Source organism: Hirundo rustica, chromosome 2 (assembly GCF_015227805.2).
Source record: "Hirundo rustica isolate bHirRus1 chromosome 2, bHirRus1.pri.v3, whole genome shotgun sequence".
In the NCBI taxonomy this organism is placed as follows: domain Eukaryota; kingdom Metazoa; phylum Chordata; class Aves; order Passeriformes; family Hirundinidae; genus Hirundo; species Hirundo rustica.
The window spans coordinates 34620782-34640990 of NC_053451.1; the positions used below are offsets into that span (position 1 = coordinate 34620782).

At 38.5% G+C, this 20209-nt stretch overlaps 1 protein-coding gene across 25 annotated transcripts in view; it reads left to right on the plus strand.

Annotated features, from left to right (window-relative positions):
- The window catches only part of DLG2 (discs large MAGUK scaffold protein 2), a 984477-nt gene that overhangs the window by 568135 nt on the left and 396133 nt on the right, over nt 1–20209 (plus strand). The window lies entirely within an intron of this gene.

Sequence of the window (20209 nt, forward strand, 5' to 3'; positions counted from 1 at the left end):
TTGGAGATAATCTGTTCCCTTTACCTTTCTGTTTTCACTTTCTGCTCAGCAGATACATCTGGGTTCTATCAAAATCTATCTGTCTGCAGTCGTGAGTACAGAAGTCACTTGTCATGCTCTGTGAGACTGCAGTTGGGCGCACAGGATCAAACAGCCAAATGACATTTTAGTAGATAAATAACCCTAAATTTTTATCTAAGTATTCAATAAGAGAGTAGTAGAAATAGCAGAACCCTGGTCTTTTATTCTTTCTGGGGCTGATGCTGCCACATTTGCTGCTGTATTTTGAATGGTCTCCATACCACCAGCTCAGGCAAAAATTTAGAGGCAGATGCTGCACAGGACAGGCTAAAGAATCATATGCCTGAGAGCAATGTCCAAACACTTCTTGAATTCTGTCAGGCTGTATGCTATGATCACTTCCCTGGGGAGCTGTTCCAGTGCCCAACCACCCTCTGGGTGAAGAGCCTTTTCCTAGTCTCCAATCTAACCTCCCCTGACCCAGCTTCAGGCCATTTCCAAAGCTCCTGTCACTGGTCACCACAGAGAAGAGATGAGTGCCTGCCCCTCCTCTGCCCCTCGCCAGGAAGCTGTAACTGCAATGAGCTCTCCCCTCAGTCTCCTGTTCTCCACGCTGAACAGACCATGCGCCCTCAGCTGCTCCTCATGTGGCTCCCCCTCAAGACGCTTCACCATCCTCATGCCCCTACTTTGGACACTCTAGCAGCGTTAGAGAGTTCTTTCCATGCAGCCCAGGATACAGTTGTCTTTCTGGCCTGCAATTGCACATTGCCAGTCATGCTTAACTTTTCATGCCCAGTTCCCCCAAATCCTGGTCTGCAGTGCTGCTTTTGATACATTTCATCCCCTGCACTGTACAGATGTCATCGGTCGCACTGACCCAGGTATGGGATCTTGAAACTTGGCTGAACCTCATGAGGTTTTTTATGGTCCCACTGGGCATTTCAGAAAAAGCTGGCCTATAGAAGTTACAACACCGTGAAAAAAAATAATTATTATTGTAATTTTTAATAATTATTATTTAAATCTTTAATGATTTTAAAGAAGTGAAACCCCATAGAAATATGAAGAGGGGAAAAAACAGTTTGTTGCACCATACTTCTCCTGTAATATAGCACATGTAGATCTACTACCATATTAAGCAGAGTCATGATATACAGCAGTTGCCTCTGGGGCAGTTACTAGCTTGCTCAGCCTCTTCAAGTATAAAAGTGGAAGCAATCTGATCACTTCTGCAGGCATAAATCTGCAAAAATATTGTCTTTTTTTTTCTTTAAGTTGTCATGGCAGTATTCTCAGTGGATCTTCTCTTTTAGCTGAGATGCATTTAAGTCTATGTAGTCAGCACAAAACTAGAATTCACACACTACTTTTTAAATAATTTGTGCTGAAATTGAGGTTATCACTCCTAGTTATTTTGGTTTGAAGGACTGGTTGCTGTCTATCAGCTGATTTGTGTACCAAGAAATAAAATGTCGTGTTAATCATATGGAGAATACAGAAAGAAATGAATCAGCTCTTAGTAGTGGTTGAAAATGCAGAATTGCAGAAATATTTTGCTGAATGGACAAAGCTTAAAAAGTTCTTCAGATTCCTAATTCTTTGGTTGTTGTATCCTCTGATGGTAGCCCTTGTCATATCTAACCAGAAGGTTGCCTTTTGCTCATTTTATATGATGCCCTTTCAAAATGCATTTTGGTACTGCGTTTAGTATCTGAAATTTAGTGTCTGTTTTCCATCTCACCTTTGCTCCTTTGTCCTCTTTCTGAAGAGTCCCATTACTGCCTTTTGTTGTTGTTGTTGTTTGTGGGGTTTTTTGTTTGCTTGTTTGTTTGTTTTTTGTGGTCTTTTTGTTGTTTTTTTTCCCATAACTTACGTGTATTTTCACATTTCTGAATGGTTGCCAAAAGAGTAGTGGAATTACTGGGTTTACCTATGTGCTCTTTGTCTGATTTCCAGATGGAAGTCTTTTTTCTTGTGGTTCACTCGCCAGGATTTGTCCTCAGGTGACAATAAATTTAATGTACTTTCCGCCAGTTTTTATTTTATCGTGTTACCTCTTGCACTTGAAGGTTCAGCACATCTGACAAACCAGCAAAATGCAAAAGGAACAGAATTGCCACAGCAAAAACATTTGCTAGCAAGGGAATGAGGGGTAAAGGAGCTAGGTTTTTGTTTTATTAATAATAAAAGCAATAATAAAACTACAGAGATTCAGGAAATTCTTTTTGCAATCTGAAATATTAGTTGGTGTTCAGCAACCAACCAGGGGCAGGAGAGTTGATGAAAGCAAAATTGATCCTGTTTTTCTCCTGGTGTCATTGCTGCCCGATGTCTTGACATTTCTTTAAGTGCCTCAGAAGGAGCAGCTATGTGATTTCTTTTGTTTTCTGATACATTTGTGAGTTAGGTCAATGTTCATTTCATTTTCCGCTGGGAAGGCTGAGGCAGGAAAGTTAACGCTTTTTTTTGTGGGTTGTACAGAGAACAGAGGGAGAGCTTAATTTTCAACGCCTTTGTCATAGCTTACGCCTAAGACAATGGCCAGACTGAACCTACCTGTGCAGTTTGCTGAGCGGTTCTAAGTTGTAACCCATCTATGTGGAAGGGTATCTGAAATCTGTTCTCATTGGACCTTCCAGGGTCCTTGCTGGTTGTGGCCCCCCTTGAGGTGCAACATCAAGCTCAGTCCCCTTGGAGGGGACTCTCAGTGACTTCATGGGTCCATGAGTGTGGGTATATTGATGAGACTTCCATCTTTTTGAGGGTAGTGGTGCTTCATGTTGCTTTAGAAGGATGAAGTGGGTTCTTTGTTGAAGTGGGGCAGTTTGCATCAGCCTGTTCTGTGTGTGAGAATTTTCAGCTAAAGGCGGGGCCATACTCTTGGAGTGATGTACTGACTTGGAGATGCAAAGCAGTTATTTAACCAGCACTGCTTCAAGCTTTTCCATCAATAGATTGTGTTCCTTTCAGCAGTTTGAGCTGACCTTATTGCTGGGGTGTTGCACTGGGCTGGGCAACACAGTTTAAGCGGTTCTTGTACTATTGAATTGGTAAACTTGGAGTAAGAGGGGAAAATAGTGAAAATGTAAGAGCAAAGCAATAGCAGAAAAAGCATTAAATGTAGCTGGGACTTCTTTAAAAGATATTTTACTTCAAATACAGGAGTTCAGTAGGAAGACATTGATGTGGACCATAGCTCAGCAGAGTGCTTACATTGTTCCCATGTAACTCTGATAGGAGTTGGTATTACTGGCAATCTTTTTTATGCTGAAGTTAACTGAAAAGTTGAGTACCCTTCTGAACTGCCAAGTAGCAGTATAACCTGCAACTGTTCCTTTTTAAAAATTCATGGTATTGTTTTTTCCATTTCTGTGTACAAGTAAAGAAAAAGAAGAATCATTTTAAAATTTACCTGATATATAAATTGACAGGATTAAAAAAAAAAAAAAGTTTTCAAAATTGAATATATTAAACACACATAAAATGCTACTTCTTCATTTGTTTGTAATTTTAAATTTATCTTGAAATGACAGTGGGGTTTCAACAAAAGTGGCCTATGAGGGGGAAAGAAAATAACATTTTTGTGGAGTATCGTGTGCTCAGATTCAATCCAACAAAGAAGTTAAATGACACAAAAGAAAAAAATAATTAATTGCTGCAATGACTGGTCTTTAACTACTGGGAAACTACTGGTCTTTAACTAGTGGGAGAAGTTAGTGAAGCAGAGTATGAGTTGATCTGAAAGTAATATAAAGCAGGAATACTTCCTCTGATTATTAGATGCAAAGTTCAGACTCATGATGCAGGAGTTTTGGGCTGGAATGCAGCAATCACTATTCTATCCTTACTTCCCTTGAAAATTCAATAAAAATAACTAGCAAAGCCTTTCAGACTTAAACAGCCCACATATTTCTGCAACCATAAATAAGTGAACAAACCTGCTTTATAAAACCAATGAAAAATTGAATGGCTATATTATTCTTACTCTTCTAATGCTAAGTATTTCCCTTGTGAACCACTCAGTTATCTCTGTCACTTGTTCTTAATGTGTTAGAGGTTTGTACACAACCGATTGGTAAAACTCCAGTGTGGCTTTATAGAAGCTATTATCTAAGATTTATTTTAAAAATTAAATATTTTAATGTTTGTAGGAAGGCAGTAATCCCATTGGAAAGGTTTAAAAAGGTGAGATACAGTCAAACAATTTTTAAATTCTCTCTATTCCCAGCTGATCTGTTAAATTAACTTATGAAAACTAATTTTACTGGTTAAATTGTTTACCATTTACTTGATTGATAGCAGTACTTGTTTTCACTGATATAAATACTTGTTATAAATGGCATTGCACATATAAGGCATAAACAAACATGGAATGCTTTTTTTTCCTATAAAATACAAGGAAAAAAAGTGGGAGAGTTGTATCTTTGTGTATAAACTGTATGAGCTTTTATGGTGTGTAGTTGCATCTGCTTTTATCATATTTTGATCTTTAGTCATTATGAGTTCTTTATTAAAATTTTGTCATCGCTGTCTTGACGTGAGGTATTACATGTCTGTAGTGGTTTTTCACGGATAGTGGAAAAGCTTTAGGTATTCCATAAGATCTTTTTTTTAAAGTATGATGGAAATTGTTCTGAAAGGTGCTTTAAAACAAACTTCGTTTGTTGCGTTACCTAGTAAGCTCATAAAATAAACTGGTTGCAACCATTTTCACAATAAGTAATCCCTCTCATGTCCTAAAAGATAATGGTTTAAACATTAGCTCTTCAAATTGATGAAGAATTGGTGAATTATTTATGCTCTCACTTTCAAGTCTTCCATTTTTCTGAGAAGCAAATAATTCTGATTGTGTGGATCTAGGGAGACCTCATACAACCTTTCAGTATCTAAAGGAACTACAAGAGGTCTGGAGACTTTTTGCAAGGGTGTGTAGTGACAGGATGGGGGGAATTAGTTTAAACTGAAAGGAAGCAGGTTTAAACTAGATATGAGGAAAATATCCTTCACTGTGCAGATGGTGAGGCACTGGCACAGGCTGCCCATTGACGCTGCGGCAGCCCCATCCCTGATCGTGTTCAAGGCCAGGTTGGATGGGGCTTTGACCAGCCTGGTCCAATGGAAGGTGTCCCTGCCCATGGCAGAGGGCTGGAACTAGATGATCTTTAAGGTTCCTTCCAACCTAAAGCATTCAATAAATAGATTCTGGAAGTTGATGCAAACAGCTGTACTGGGTGAAATCAGAGGCTTGTTCAAGCCCTTATAGCAAATAATGTGCCAAATGTTGTGGAAGGAGTTTGAAGGGAAAGGAAAAGTTACCTGCTGCTAGGTAAGATACAGTTCACATATTTTAGAATTGCCGCTAAATGAGCATGTTTGTTTTGTCAAATAAGATATTTTTCTGAAGTCTGCTTTATGGGGATATTGCATTTTAGTTAATACTGATGTATTTTTATAACACTTAAATTAGTGTAGAATTTTCTCAATAACCGTGCAATCTTAACTGAAGAAGTAGAGGTGGAGAAGCAGCACTCTGTCTTCCTTTCCTCACCTCCCCCCTGCAAAGCTACATGCATTTTGTTGAAATCTTGTCTTTGGGTTTTTTCAGAAATTAGTTTTCTTGGGAAAAAAGTACACTTTTTACGTTAGGCTGCATTTATTTGAAAATTTTATATCAATTATTTAAAAGAAACTGTTCATCAAAAATTTATTTATGCTGCATTGTGAAAGATTTTTGAAATATTTTATTTTAAACTAGGCAAACCTGTAGGTTTTTTTTAATACTGCTTCTTTGCTTTTTAAAAAATTGGTATTTTCTAAACTTTGCTTGATTTGTCAAGTATTTTGCTTCTTGTGACATTGTTTTTAAATTTGACCATGAATATTTGGAGCTCCAAAATGAACTTGCTAAGAGATAAAACAAAAAAGTTTAATATACAGTTAATGACATACTGTTTAAGGCCACTCATTTCCTTGTCCCTTGTACTAGGAGTTTGCAGTTTCTCTTCTCTCACCTCTCTTGCCTCTCAACACATAATTATGTCCTTCTTCCTTTTGGACACCCATTTTTATGAGAAGATAAGGTATTGGTGAATATAAAAGCTCTATTTCCAGTATTTCATCCTTTGTATCTGATATTTCCATTTCATCATGGCCATTTAGCAGCTCTGACATTCAGATATGCTTTTGAGCTTCTTTGGCAAAGGATGACGTCTTGTTCCAGAAAATACCTGTAATGTCAGTCTTTGTGTGACTTTTCTGAGCAGATAGCCTACAAATATTCTACACCATCCTCCTTAAAAGATGTTGTAAGTGAAATCTTGACCTTATTGAAGATTTGTGTGCTCTGGATTTTACCAGTGGGTAAAAACCAGTTATATCTGGACTCTGAAGGGTCACAGAGTATCCTCAATGGGAAGGGACCCACGAGGATCATCGAGTCCAACTCCTGGCCTTGCACAGGGCCGTCCCCAAGAGTCACACCATGTGCCTCAGAGCACTATCCAAACACTTCTTGAACTCTCTCAGACTTGGTGCTGTGACCCACTTCCCTGGGGAGCCTGTTCCAATGCCCAACCACCCTCTGAGTGAAGGTTTTCCTAATCTCTAATCTAAAACTCCACTGACACAACTTCAGACCATCCCCTTGGGTCCTGTCACTACTTCCTTTCATGTCTGTGCTACCACAGGGAATATAAACCTGAATGGGTAAAGAGAGCTCTCAGCTGCACTTTGGAAATGGAGACTGGGAATTACATCTTTTTGGAGAGAAAAGGAATCATCCATCAGCTATCTTATGGTTATTTAGGTAGTTTTCAGAGATGTAGTCAAACAAATTGTTGTAGGTTGGCTCTTACAGTTTGTCACCAAAAGTCCTTGCAAAACTTGTTCTCACACCACTTCTGTATTCACTTCCTTTCAAAATTTTCTTCTTTTTTGTGAAAATATTTTGGCTGTGACATTAAGGGGTGTCCCATATTTAGGTGCTTGCTGCATTAGAATCTCAGTATAGTGAGATCTCCTGAATTCCACTCAGTATAGAGAGATCTCCTGAGTTCCACTGAAGTAAACCAGGCATCAGCAGTTAAGTCCAAAGTAACACAAAGGGAACACTTTTATTTTCACGCTTAGATTTTCACTTCTGAATAGTGGTGCAGAATCTAGTTTAGGTAGTTGTGCGATTGTCCCAAAGTGAAACAGCTGTCTCGACTCTAATCTTGCCCTGCTGTTCTTCCAATGAGGCTTTTTGATTAACTTTTTATTCTTAGGATAGCAATTTGTACCAAGGATCTAATTAGAACTTTATGTAACACAGGCAAAGCCCTCCTTTTGCTAGTCTGTCTCACCTCAGTCCTGCTAATATTGAAGCTTTCAGTATGGAGCATTCTGAAATATCTGATATTTCAAGCTATCTCCTCTGGTTGAAAACAATTTCAGCTATTGAGAGTCGGGAACAGGGTTCATTTGATTCTTTTGTCCCGGTAAGGAAAACTGTAACATATCTCTAAAATAAGGCATGTTTTTAAATTCCAGTTCTGAGGGTTAGGCTTCTTTTGGGGGGGGAAATGATTTAAACTGAGCTCTCTTGAACTGAATGAAGTCAGACCTCTAACCATAACTCCTCTGTGTTTCTTTCTGATGAAAAGATGAGTAGTAAAGAACTGTCTTTTATAAAAGCTAGTCATTTTTCTGGGGAGCAAATGCATAGTTCTGTATAACTGGAATGAAAATACACTGCCAGTATTTCTGTTTTATCATTACTTTAATGGTCAAGAGAAAAGGTGTATTACATGTAATTTTTACTTCCTGAAAAACATGTTATTGAGCTATGGCTTTAAAATGATAATAAATATTAATAAATATAAATTGAACATGTGTATTACTGCTTATCACCAGATCATGCACAGTAATGCTTTATATTGTTCATAAAATAACCAAGTGATTTCTTGTGTGTTTACATCAATATGTGTTGCTACTTCTAATTCCAGGTATTTTGAAGAAGCTATTGATTTATATTAATGTCATCGGCACTGGAAATATTTTAAATAACAGATGGCTTTTGGTGACTGTGTTAGGAAAGCCAGGTAGAATGCCCTGGAAAGGAAAGAAGATAGTATCTTCCTTTCTTCTATGTATCTTAATTTTATGTGAAATATGAATTTAATGGGGTATTTTAAAATTAAAATGTGCTGATATTGTGCAGAAGAGGCACACATCTGAACTGTTAAGTATATGATAAACAACCTGAAGAATTATTCAGTTCTAGCTGTGTCAGATCAGTATTGAGCTAATAAGTGAGCAAAAGGGTCTTCAATAACAGATGGGCTGATAGCAAAAAAAAATGCTTGAACCCCTGTTTGTATAAGAGTAGAGCCCTTGTAATCGAAGAAAACAGTTCAAAATGTGTCACAAAGCATATAGTAGCATGTGAAGGATGGGCTGACTTTAACTTTGGAGTCTCTTGCTTTCTCCTTGTTATAGCTGCCCTAAAAAACCTTGTGCCTCCCACAGATTCTGTGTTCTTCTTGCTGTAATATTTTCTATGTCATTTTTCTCCCATTCCTCTGAAGCACACGATGTTCCCATTTCTTGTCCTCCCAGCCAAACATTTATTTAGTATCAGGGTCAGGTCTGCAGTGGGGTTTTTATATGTTAGTGCTCAGAATTGGTGCACCTGCCCGTGAAGTTGCTTAGCTTTTGGAAAGGACCATCACATTAGGTGTTAATTTTTCCCAGACGTCCCATGGCGAAAGTCAGGATTTACAACAGGCTGAGAATGGTAAATGTGATATTTTTGGCAGGCATCATAATTTACTGGAGGAGGGGGATGTGTTTCATTTGGAGGGTGGGATTGTTGCCTAAAAGGTAGGGTAGGAGGAGACTGGATCTGACCAAATGGTCCGGGGGAAAGGTTGCATCATGTCTGAATGCCAGTTTCTTGGGATAGATGTTGAATTGTTTTCAAGGTTGAAATGCTGTTGTATAGGCACAAGAGAAATCTGAGTTCCTGAAGCTGAATATTTTTAGGACTGTGCTCTTTGATTCCTGTATTCTATCGCCCTCCTGCCTTAAGCAGACAGCTCTGTTTGTCTTACTAAATGTTATGCTTAGTGCCTGATGTATAGTGCATAACTTTTGGTTTCCTTTGCCAGGAAATGTTTTCTTTATCCCTTCTAACAGTAATCAAAGCTTATTTCTGAAAGCCCTCTCCTGGAGCTTTTCCATTAAAAAAAAAAGAACCAAACCACCATCATATCACAGACAGATATCCAGGAGATGGTTTTTATTGTTACTGTTTTTGCTATTCTTGCTAGAGGAAGAGGCTGCCTTGACGTTCTGAGCCATTTAATGTTCCAGCATTTTGGATGCTGTTCAGTGCATGAAAGGTGGTTGTGATGTTTGAATTTCCCTTAATTGATTTTCAGACCCATCTTCTCAATCTTGATTCAGATCAGTTCTGACAGTTTTTAGATTTTATATCTTTGATTGTTACATGTATTGTTCGATACATGATACTGAAAGGTGAATGTTTTCTTTGTGTACAAGGAAAGTTGTTCCATTTTGTGGGATAAGTGGCTTTTAATACGTGCATTCACACAGTAACTTCAGAGAGTGCAGAACTTTTTTAGTCCTTTCCAGGTCACTACTGTTAACGTACACAAAGAGCAACATCCTAAGTGTTTGTGTTTTACAAAGTAGAAAGTATGTCTTGAAACTAAAAGATATCCTATAACCCAAGAATGGTCATGTTTCAAAGTGCTGCCTTGTATTACTTTTTGTGCCTGTGTCATGAGAAAAAGGGATGTGTTACCTGCTGCTAGATAAGTCGCTGTTCCCACCTATTTTAATTCAGTTTAAGACAGTATTTTCTTACTCAGTGTTTCTGCATCCAATTCTAGCCAAAACAGTGCTGTTGAGAAGTGACATAATGCTAAAATATAAAGATGGGGAAAGACCTCATAGGTCACATCGCCCATCTGTCAGAGTGCGAGTACTGCCTACAGGATTCGTTTCAGTGCTAACCTACGATTGTACAAAGGAGTTTTAGGCAACAAAGCTTCAACCTCTCCGCTAGGGAGACTGTACTATAGATTGTTGAAATAGTCACGTAGTTGTAGCTGTGGATAAAATCTACTTGGCTGCCCTTGGCATGAAACTGAAAAATATTCCCATGGTAAAAATAACAAAATATTGATTGAAAAACAAGCAAGTGTAATTTTCCTGATATTATGAAGTGTTTTTCAGCATTATTAATAACAGCAAAGATTTTTTTTTTTTTAATTTCCTCCTTTTGCTTTTACTCCATTTTGTTAAGTTTGCATTTTTATTCCTGTTTGCACCCATAATAGGTCCTATCCAACTATTTGCACATACAATCTATGTTTTTGAAGCTCACAAGGATGCTTTTCCCTGAATCATTTCTCAAGGGGAATTGCCTTCTTTTTTTCCAGGCCTGTGTTTTTAAGTAAGTTGGATTTTTAAAGGTTCTGTGCAACTTCCTTGCAAGAATGTTGGTTTTGCTGTACTCTCCAGTCATTTCCATTGTGTTTCCAACTTATAACAGCCCTTGGCACTTTGTTTACTTAAGCAATGATATATCATAGAGCTCCTTTTGTGGCACTTCTCAAGTTCAGTCGCTTTACATTGTTTCATGGTTCTCCAATCCTGTGGTGCCGTGTTGCACTGATTTTGTGCTTTGAAAATTTTTGCTTAATGCTATTTCTAAGAATTAAAGGTCAACAGCAATGCATTTTAATAGAGCATGTGAGGAGAAGTAAGTCTAGCTTTCTTTCTTCATGGAAAGTGCCTCTTTATAGAGGATCTATAAGGGTGTAAATATATATGTTCAATCCGTTGCTAATTTATGTGTTTCTGGTTTTACATGACTACTGTCCGTGTGACCACAGTACTGCTCACACTTTGTTGAGAGATCTTATAGTGGCCTTGCAGTACTTGGAGGAGTCTGAAAGGTAAGGACAGAGTTTTTAACAGGACCTGCTGTGACAGGATAAGGGCTAATGATTTTAAGTTGAAAGATGATTGATTTAGATTAGATTAGCTATAAGGAAGAGGTGTTTCACGGTGATGTAGTAAAATACCAGCACAGGTGCTCAGAGAGTTGGTGAATGCCCTATCCCTGAAAATATTCAAGGTCAGGTTGGATGGGGCCCTGAATAACTTGAAGATGACCCTGCTTATCACAGGGGCCTTGGGCTGAATGAGCTTCAAAGGTCCTTTCCGATTTAAACCATTCCATGATTTTGATTTGTTGTTTCTCCTACTGTGCTACATTCATCTTATAGAAGGGCAGTTTTCTTAGCTCGGGCTTACTGTCATACGAACAGAGCCACAAGTCAGGTGCTCCCTTCAGAGCCCAGCTCGAGTGAGTTCACATCTGCACAGGACACACTGTGTACTCAACATTTTCTTTTACAATCAAAGACTTTACTCTTTTGCTTTCTTCTGCTGGTCAAGTCTCACCTCCAGTACTTGATTTATAGGTTTTCAGAAAGTAGAATGACTGAATAAAAGGTGCTGAACAAGTATCTATTCTGCGGTGAAATTTCAGAATAATTAGTGTTTTGAAGGCAAAACAGATTTGACTTAGGGAATTTAACTTTCTTGTCAGTTTACCTAAACATTTAGTTACCAAATTGGGTATTGAGAAGCCAAGATGACAAACTCATACTAAGGGAGAGCATCTCATTTTGAGGTTCATCTTCGCTCCAGACACCTCCCCTCCTCTAGCCATGACTTCAGGTTCCCCTCAGTTCCTTTAGGGAGACCAGGGACTTGGGGTCCCTCACACATGGGCTTGGACCTGGGGTCAGGACATGCTTGTTTCTCTTTGCTGCTCCTTTTTCCTCACCTTTTTGTTCCTTATTATTTGTTTCCCCTTCCCTGATTGGGAGGTCTGGTATGACACTGCTGGAACCACCTGCGTCCAGTGTAGGGCAGCCCTGGCTTCTCATTGCAGAAGCCTCCCTTGCTGTTTCCATCCAGTGGGGAGCAGAATGCAGGCAGAAGAGACACAAGATTCATGCTTCACTAGGACATAGTCCTTAAACAAAGACACTTGAATGTCACAGAATGAGGAATAGCAAAGTGTAAGGTCCTGAAATTGGACTGATTTTTCTTATCTGTGCAAAATTTTTAAACTGTGAGGGAAATTGGTCCTAAAAACCAAGAAGAAAATGGCATATGCATATTTCCACTTTCTGTCCTGCACCAATATTGCATTATTGTAAAGGGATCAGCCTCTTTAATGAGTAACAACCTGATGGCATTACAAAGGGTCACAAGGAGAGCCCTGGCTAAGCTTGGCAGCTTGTGATGTTCCTGCTGGGTGCTACAACCTGTGAAATTATGGAAAAACTGGCAGTTCTGGCACATGCTGTCCTGAAAGCCACCCACAAAGCTCTTAGGCTCAAGGACATCAGTAAGAAAACAGATTTAAAAGTGGTTGGCAAGCCCTATGGTAAAGTGCCAGATAGTTGTAACTTATGTAACAGAGCATCTCCATTGAGAAATGCATTTTATGCCATGAAAAGCTAAACCATGTAAAAGAGCTGATTCCCCCTGAGCCTTGGATAGCTGCACTTCACGCATGGGTGTTTATCTTTTAAACTGATGTACTATGCATGCAGTGGTCCTGCAGTTATTTAGAGTTTGAAACAAACTGTCAGACAAGTGATATATTTGGAATTATTTAGCTTTTTTTTTTGTCACTTAGAGATTATGGGACATAAAGGGGCACTCTGGGACATCAATTAAAAATTTTCCAGAGGACATTAACGTAGAAGTTTACTTTCACTGACGTAAAAATCAAAACATTCTTTGTTCCAGCACAGACAAATTTAATTTGCAGTTTATTGCAGATATTCAAAATCAAGTTTGTTTCTTTAAGGTATTCCTATATACTTAAATGTGTATATATTAAGTGAAAGCATTTGGCAAAATAGTTTTGTCTCTATACATACCTAGCCAGAATCAGTGAGTTAATTTTATGTATTATATGGAACGCAGTAATTCCCAGTTCTCCTCAAGGCCATTTCAGTGCCTAAACAAGATTGTTGGTGGTTTTGCTATTTGTGCTGTTAGAACCTTTCCAAAACTCTAAAACTTTTATATTTCTTATTCTGTTCTCTCAGTGGAGTTTTAGCTGCGGCACCAATAAGCCTTGGTGACTTCTGTGCTTGCTAAGCAGAGATGAGCACTCTTTGGAACTGACTGCATTCTTTCTGGGCTCCTGTTTACAGTGCTCAGTGTTACAGATTAATCTGAAAGCAGGTGTCTCATTCTTTATGATTTCTATTCTGATAAATCTCTTAAACAGATACTGAATTTTGTTAAAGAAATTCACCTATTTCACATTTAGTTTTGCATTCTCTCTCTTTTTTTTTTTTTTTTGTTCTCTTCATCTGCATTATAATTTTTAGTCCATTTCTTTCTGTGTTTTTGAAGAAGGTTTTTTTATAACCTCATGCAGGAACATTACACTCAAATTTCATGGTTTTCATGACATGAAAAGGTGACAGAATTAAGGCACTGGATAACTTCTTTGTAAGCTTAGTGTACCATGATTTTAAAGATAAAAAGCCAGTGGTGGGTAAGGTGGACTTGATTTTTGAAAGAAAGGGGAAAAAGCCAAATATGAGAAGATATTGTAATTAGGTTGCAAGTGCAGTTCAGATCCAGCCCCTCCATTGTTTGTATTGGGATTAAGCATGCATTTGTTTTTTCCTCTGGCCCTGCTCAGCCTTTGGAAAAGTTTTACAGTAGTTGTAGATGTGGCACTTAAGAACGTGGTTTAGCGATTACGGTGTGGCAGTGTTGGGTTAACATTTGGACTCTCTGACCTTAGAACTCTTCCCCAACATACATGATTCTAGGATTCAATGAAAGAAATAGCTGCAATTTTGCTTTGATTTTGTTTTTCTCTCTCTGGAAGTTCTATGTTTGTGCACACTGAGGCTGGGAAAAAGCCAAAACAACTAAAGCACACAGCTAGGTCAAAAAGGATGCCTAAAATCTGGATGTGTGCTTTTCTTCTGGTCTGTTTTGAGTCTGTGTGCATTCATGTGTGTTAGCACATAATCACAGAATATCCTGAGTTGGAAGGTACTCACGAGGATCATTGAGTCCAACTCCTGGCCCTGCACAGGACCTTCCCCAAGAGTCACACCATGTGCCTGAGAGCACTGTACAAATGCTCTTTGGGCTCTGCTGGGCTTGGTGCTGTGACCATTTCCCTGGGGATCCTGTTCCAGTGGCCAGAGAGCTTTTCCCATTGATATTTCTATGTCCTTCATTGGATCTTATATTGGGGAAAAAAAAACCCTAGTATATTAATCATTATTATTTCAACCTGCTAACAGGTAAGATCATTGCAGGGGAACCTTCAACAACAGTAAAGTAGGTGCTTTCTTGTCATTCCCTCTGATAGCCTCTGAATCCACACGGAAATGTTAGATTTTCCTTGTGTGTAGGTTTTGGGGTTTTTAATGATGCCAAATCATACAATTTTAAATAGGAAATTATTCCTATGGATTAAGTAAAAAACAATTTAAAAGTCCAAATCTGCAAATAAGGCCACCTCCTTTGAAAAGTGCAATTTACGATTAAACTAAATGGCTTTATATGAGGTTGCATTATATCTGTAGGAGATGGTCTTGAGGATTTCTTGAGGCATTTTTCTTCTTTCATGGCAGCTGCAGCTTGCAAGAAAAGCTGCTTTTGTCTTCTGTTTTATGTCTCAGAGCAGAGGTAGCATTGTTTGCTGCAAAGTCATTATTTAGATGTGCAAAGATATTCTCTATCTTTTACATTTTCTGATTAATAGCAATGAAATGACTTTTTATCTTTCATAGTCTTTCAGTTCGTAATTCAGTGGTAAATATGACAAGAGCTTCTGTGTGTTCCGTGATCTTGAGGCCTCATAGCATGCAGAGAATTACTGTTTTGACATCTAAATTGTCATTTAGTCTTCCTTGCCATTGTGTGTAAATGTAAATTTATTTCTTGCAATTGTGAAACTCGTGAAAACAGAAATTTAAGCTAATTCAGTATTACTTTCTTAAGGTCTTAAATAGTCTCACACTGTATCTGAGAAATGCAGCATGCCCCATTCATGTACAAATATAGGGACTGCTCTACTTTGTATTATTAAGACACAAAATGCTAATATTTTGAAGTAATAGAAAACTGAAAATGTATACTCCAGAGAATGTTTCAGAGTTTAGGGCTGACTGCCTGGAAAGATGAGGCCTTAATCTGATACATAGTCCAGAGTTCTTTGTCTGCGCAAGACAAACGGCAATAAGCTACTGACAACTCAACTTCCTTTTAAAATCGTAGTAATTGAGAGTAATACACTCTTGTATTACTCTCAGATTCACCACCTCTTTATTTTGAGTTAAGGTAAATGTAATAATGTTAAGTAATGATGGTGATTCCTTAAAAGCAATAGAGATTTCTAACAGCCTCCAGTTGCACAAGATGAGGTTGAGATTGGATATTAAGAAAAAGGTCTTCGCTGAAAGGGTGATCAAGCCTTGGAACGGGCTGCCCAGGGAATCACCGTACCTGGAAATGTTTAAAAGCCAGTTAGGTGGGGTGTGTAAAGACATGTAGGGGTGAACCTGGATTATTGGTTGGACTTGATCCTAGAGGTCATTACCAACCGTATTGATTCTATGAAATAAAAATTGCAGGTAGGAATTGCATAGGTGGGCAGTTTCAAAATGATGACTTACTTGGTTGAGTTTTGTTGTTAAGTAACGTGCTATGCTTATGACTTATGGAAGTAGTGGCCACATATGGTCTGGTGTTGAATACAGTTCCTGCACAGTAGGAAAAGTTAAAGCAAGGACTTATGAATGCTGGAGAAAGCAATCCGGTATGATATGGATAGTCTCTAAAACTGTGAGGAGTATGACCAAAACCAGTCAACCAGGATAATGCTAGCAGTCATTCATGGTAGAGGGAAAGCTCACCTTGTCTGAGAGGTGTGAGTCATGTCACACACTGGTAGAGAATTGGTAGCAGAGTAATTGTTCATGAACTAGACCATGTGCCTTTTTGTTCTGTTTCTACTGGCTTTAAGTGCTTTTACTCTATCTTGCTTCTAAGTTATGCTTTTGGCAGAAAAGCAACTAGACTGTCTGAAGTGTTGCAAGCAGAACAATCTTGTATATATTTAGGGCAGCAAAGTGTGTTATGCTCAAGTCCTTTAAGAAGAAGAAGAAAAAAAATCTTCCATTTTTATTTTTTTTCCCCAAAGCTATTCAAGTTTTGTCTCAGCTATGCCAATCTGTCACTGCAGCTGTCAGTGTAATGCCTTTTTCGAAGCACAGCGATGGCTCAGCTGAAAGCTTCCAGTCAAGGGTAGGAGAAATGTCCATGCAGGGAGCAGGACAGCTGTAAGTCTGACTGCACAGTACATTGCCAGCTTAGTATAATACTTAATGTATAGGTAGGGATTGGGATGGAGAGGAAAGTGAGTAAGGGATGTGGAAAACAGGATTACTCAATTCACTGCACTCAGTAATATTCACACTTCTGGTGATTGGTTTGGTTTTATTTTGCATCTGGGAAAAGCTGTCAAAGTGTAATTTACTTGGTAAAATGTAATTCAGTGTCTTGGACAAACTAAAGAGGAGGTAAAACTGCAGAGTTAGGAATAAAGTCCTTATCTTCCAGAAAGCTATTTCATCTCACCCAGGCTCAAGCCTAGATAAAGACTTAAATATATCTGTGTGGGTATAGAGATTGAGAGATAAGACAGTGCTGTCTCAAAGACACTCTAGGCAGAGGTTCTCAAGAGAATATAGTCATGTTTTTGCTTGTCTTTGTCAATTTATGCACAGTTGGGAGTACTGTAGATGAATCCTGGTTCATAGATTCTTCAATGTTCTCCATTAGAAATACAGAGGTACCCAAGTTTCTTTGAGAATTTGGTTAACCAGTGTGACATATTTTCGAATCAGCATAGATACAGACGCATCATTCTGGAAAGTAAAATCTTTGGCTCCTTGTTGATACTCATCCCTTCAGTAATTTCTGTGGTTACAGGACTGTTTTGATGCTATTGTGTACTCCATGGCTTGCACTGTATTTAGGGCTCTCTCCAGTGATTGCAAACTGTCTTCTCAACTTTGCATAATTGAAGTCTCCTACTTTAAAGCATGTGTTGCAAACAGGACCCAGCTAATGAAATAATCTCCATTTCCTGCACTTTAATGCAATTTTGCTGCTCAGGAGGTTAGTGTTCTTCAAATTACCATATATCAGAGAGATGGGAGCAAAATATTTGTATTAAATCATATTTCTTATTAAAGAACCCCAGCAAAACAATTACCCTACCCCCTCAAGCCAAACTAAAAAGACAAATTGTAACAAGAAGCATTGTCCCCCCCCACACACAGAATCACATGCGCAGATAACAAACAGGAGCAACAGAGATGGCAAATGCACTGATGATATTAGTTGTGAGTGACTGCTTATAGTTACTACATTCATCTGGAACTATTGAGCTGTGAATTTTTTCATGCCCATCTGTCTGAACAGGATAAATGCCCCAGCTGCAGAAAATCATCACTTTGATAGTTTAGTTTAGTTTTTCCAATCTGTAAAGAATACAGTAAGCACTGTGTTGAAATGAACCCTGACTGATACACTGGCTTGAAAACTAATTCTTTACTGGTTCTGGTAGCAGGGCCAGTCAGGAAACCATCACATCATTCAAAGGAGCAGCTTTAAATGCTCAGACTTTTTCTGTGGAAGGATGATGGACCAAGTTATAACCCAGGGATAAGGCTTAGGTAGGAAGCTAAAAAATGGAAGCATCGTGGTGAATGTCCATCATCTGGGGCTCCAGAACATTTTGTCAGGGCTCACAAAGGACAGAGGGAGGTGATTAAAAAGAGGGACGTCAATTTACAAATCTCTGGATTTTACCTTGCCAACCTAACGTCTTCCTGTGGTAAAAAATCCACTAGCTCTGTGGATTAGGAGAATCAGTAGATGCCATTTGCTTGGATTTTGGCAAGGTTTTCCACACAAATTCTCTTTCATAGCCAAATGAGAGAGAAACTAAGTAAGTGGGTGTACTAGAAGATGAGTGGGACACTGGCTAAACCACCAGACTCAAAGAGCAGTGGTCAGCAGTTCAGAGTTCAGTTACTGATGGACAGTCACTTGTGGTGCTCATACAGAGTTGATAGAGGTGCTAATGCTGTTAAACATCCTCATTAATAACCAGAATGATTATATAGAGAGCATTGTCAGCAAGGTTTGAGATAACACCAGACTGGGAAGAGCAAATCATACACTGTACTGTTCCCTGCTCTTCAGAGGCATATCAACAGGAAGGAGGAATGGGCTGAGAGGAACCTCACAAAGGTCAGTGAAGACATACAGGAGTTCCCCATGACAGAATAAAACATGGAGGCACAGTCTGGCTACGCTGCAGCTTTGTAGAGAGGAGAGCAAGTTGCACATTTGTCAGCCATTGCAGCAGTGAGGGGGAATGGCAAACTGGGCTGCAATTCCAGCCTGGGCAACAGTGTGTGGGACATCTCATCCCCTGTCAGACTGCACCAGGAGTACTCTGTCCAGTCCCAAGCATTCCACATTTGTTTCTGGTTTCTTTAGCTTTACTTCAGGAAAATCCGATACAAATAAAAGGCTTTGTTCTTCAGCAGGTTAAAGAGATATGGGCAAATGCTTTGGAAAATTACTTCTGAAAGATTTTTGTTATTTTAGTAGATACTCTTTTTTAAATCATCAGTGAAAAGATGCTTTTATTCTGAAAATTGCAAACTTTTTTAGTTGGCAATAGACCAACACAGTAGGTAAAAAAAAAAATGAGATAAAATCAATACTGTAAAAAATTCCCAAGCTTATTCTTCCTCTAGCAAAGGTAGCACTTTTTAAAGTGTATTGACATAAATATTAATGTAAGTAAAAACTATATTCTAAAAAGGAAATAATTTGTTTTACCTTCAATGATAATGCGACTATAGCAATGTTCCATATGCCTAAGGCTAAATATATTATAATCATATGGCCTTCAACTTTTACTTATCACTTCAGTGTGTCCAGTGTTTTGGGACACAATGAGAATAACAGGATATGGGCATATAATATCTTTTTAGATACTAAACATTTTAATATCAAATAATACCTTACCATCACAGCTGCTCCATGCCATGAAATGCAGACACACCAAATTGTATGCATTTAATTTCAATTCATGGCTTACACCATTGTGCAGAAATTAGGGCATTAATCAGCAGTAGCTTTTGTCCAGTAACATGAAATTTCTTTGAACACAGAATTATCCTTGAATGACTGCACAAAAACTGCAAAAAAACACCCCCAAAACAAAACAAAAAACCACTGTGTTATTCTCACGTTATTTGAATTATTGCAATAACGTCACATTCTTGATTTGGGTTATTACTTAGGCTTTTAAATCCCACAGTAAATATTTGACAGAAACAGCATCAGTGTTTTCAGTAGTGCTGTGTTCATACCTACCATGCACAGAGACCCAGCAGTCTGTGTGAGTTTTAAGTGCAGTCATTCAGTGACAAATATATACTGATGAACAGAACTAGTTAGCTACTGTGCTAAGCATTAGTGTTTTCATCAGCTCAGTACAGTGCCTGAAGTGTCTTGCTGCCCAAGTAGGCATTAATAAGGCTGAGAAAGGGTGTCTTCCATCACTTTTTGTCCTACACTGACTGCATGTTGATCCTTCTGAGTACCTTGAATTTTTAATAAGCCCATCTCTGCAGTCCTGCCTCAGTTTGACATTTTATTGATGGTGCTTGCCTCTGGCTTACACATTCTCACAACTTTCTGGTTTTCTCCAGAGTCTGAGCCAAGTTTATGCAGATGGGTCATCTAAGAGCTTGGCATTGGGTCAATACCATTGAATCCCAGAAAAGGAAGAGCAAGAGGTTCAGGTGGTTGGAAACTAGCCTGGATATGAGCTTCATCAAGAGTTTAAAGATCAGGTTGGGCAGCTTTGCAGATGCACAAATCTTTTTAAAGTGCTCTGTATTTCAGACTGAACCTCAGCCATGCCAGTTATATACTTTTGACATAAATATCGTAATATATGTGCTTATACATACACCTGTACAATATTGCTAGGTAGTGTAAACATTAAATGTTTATC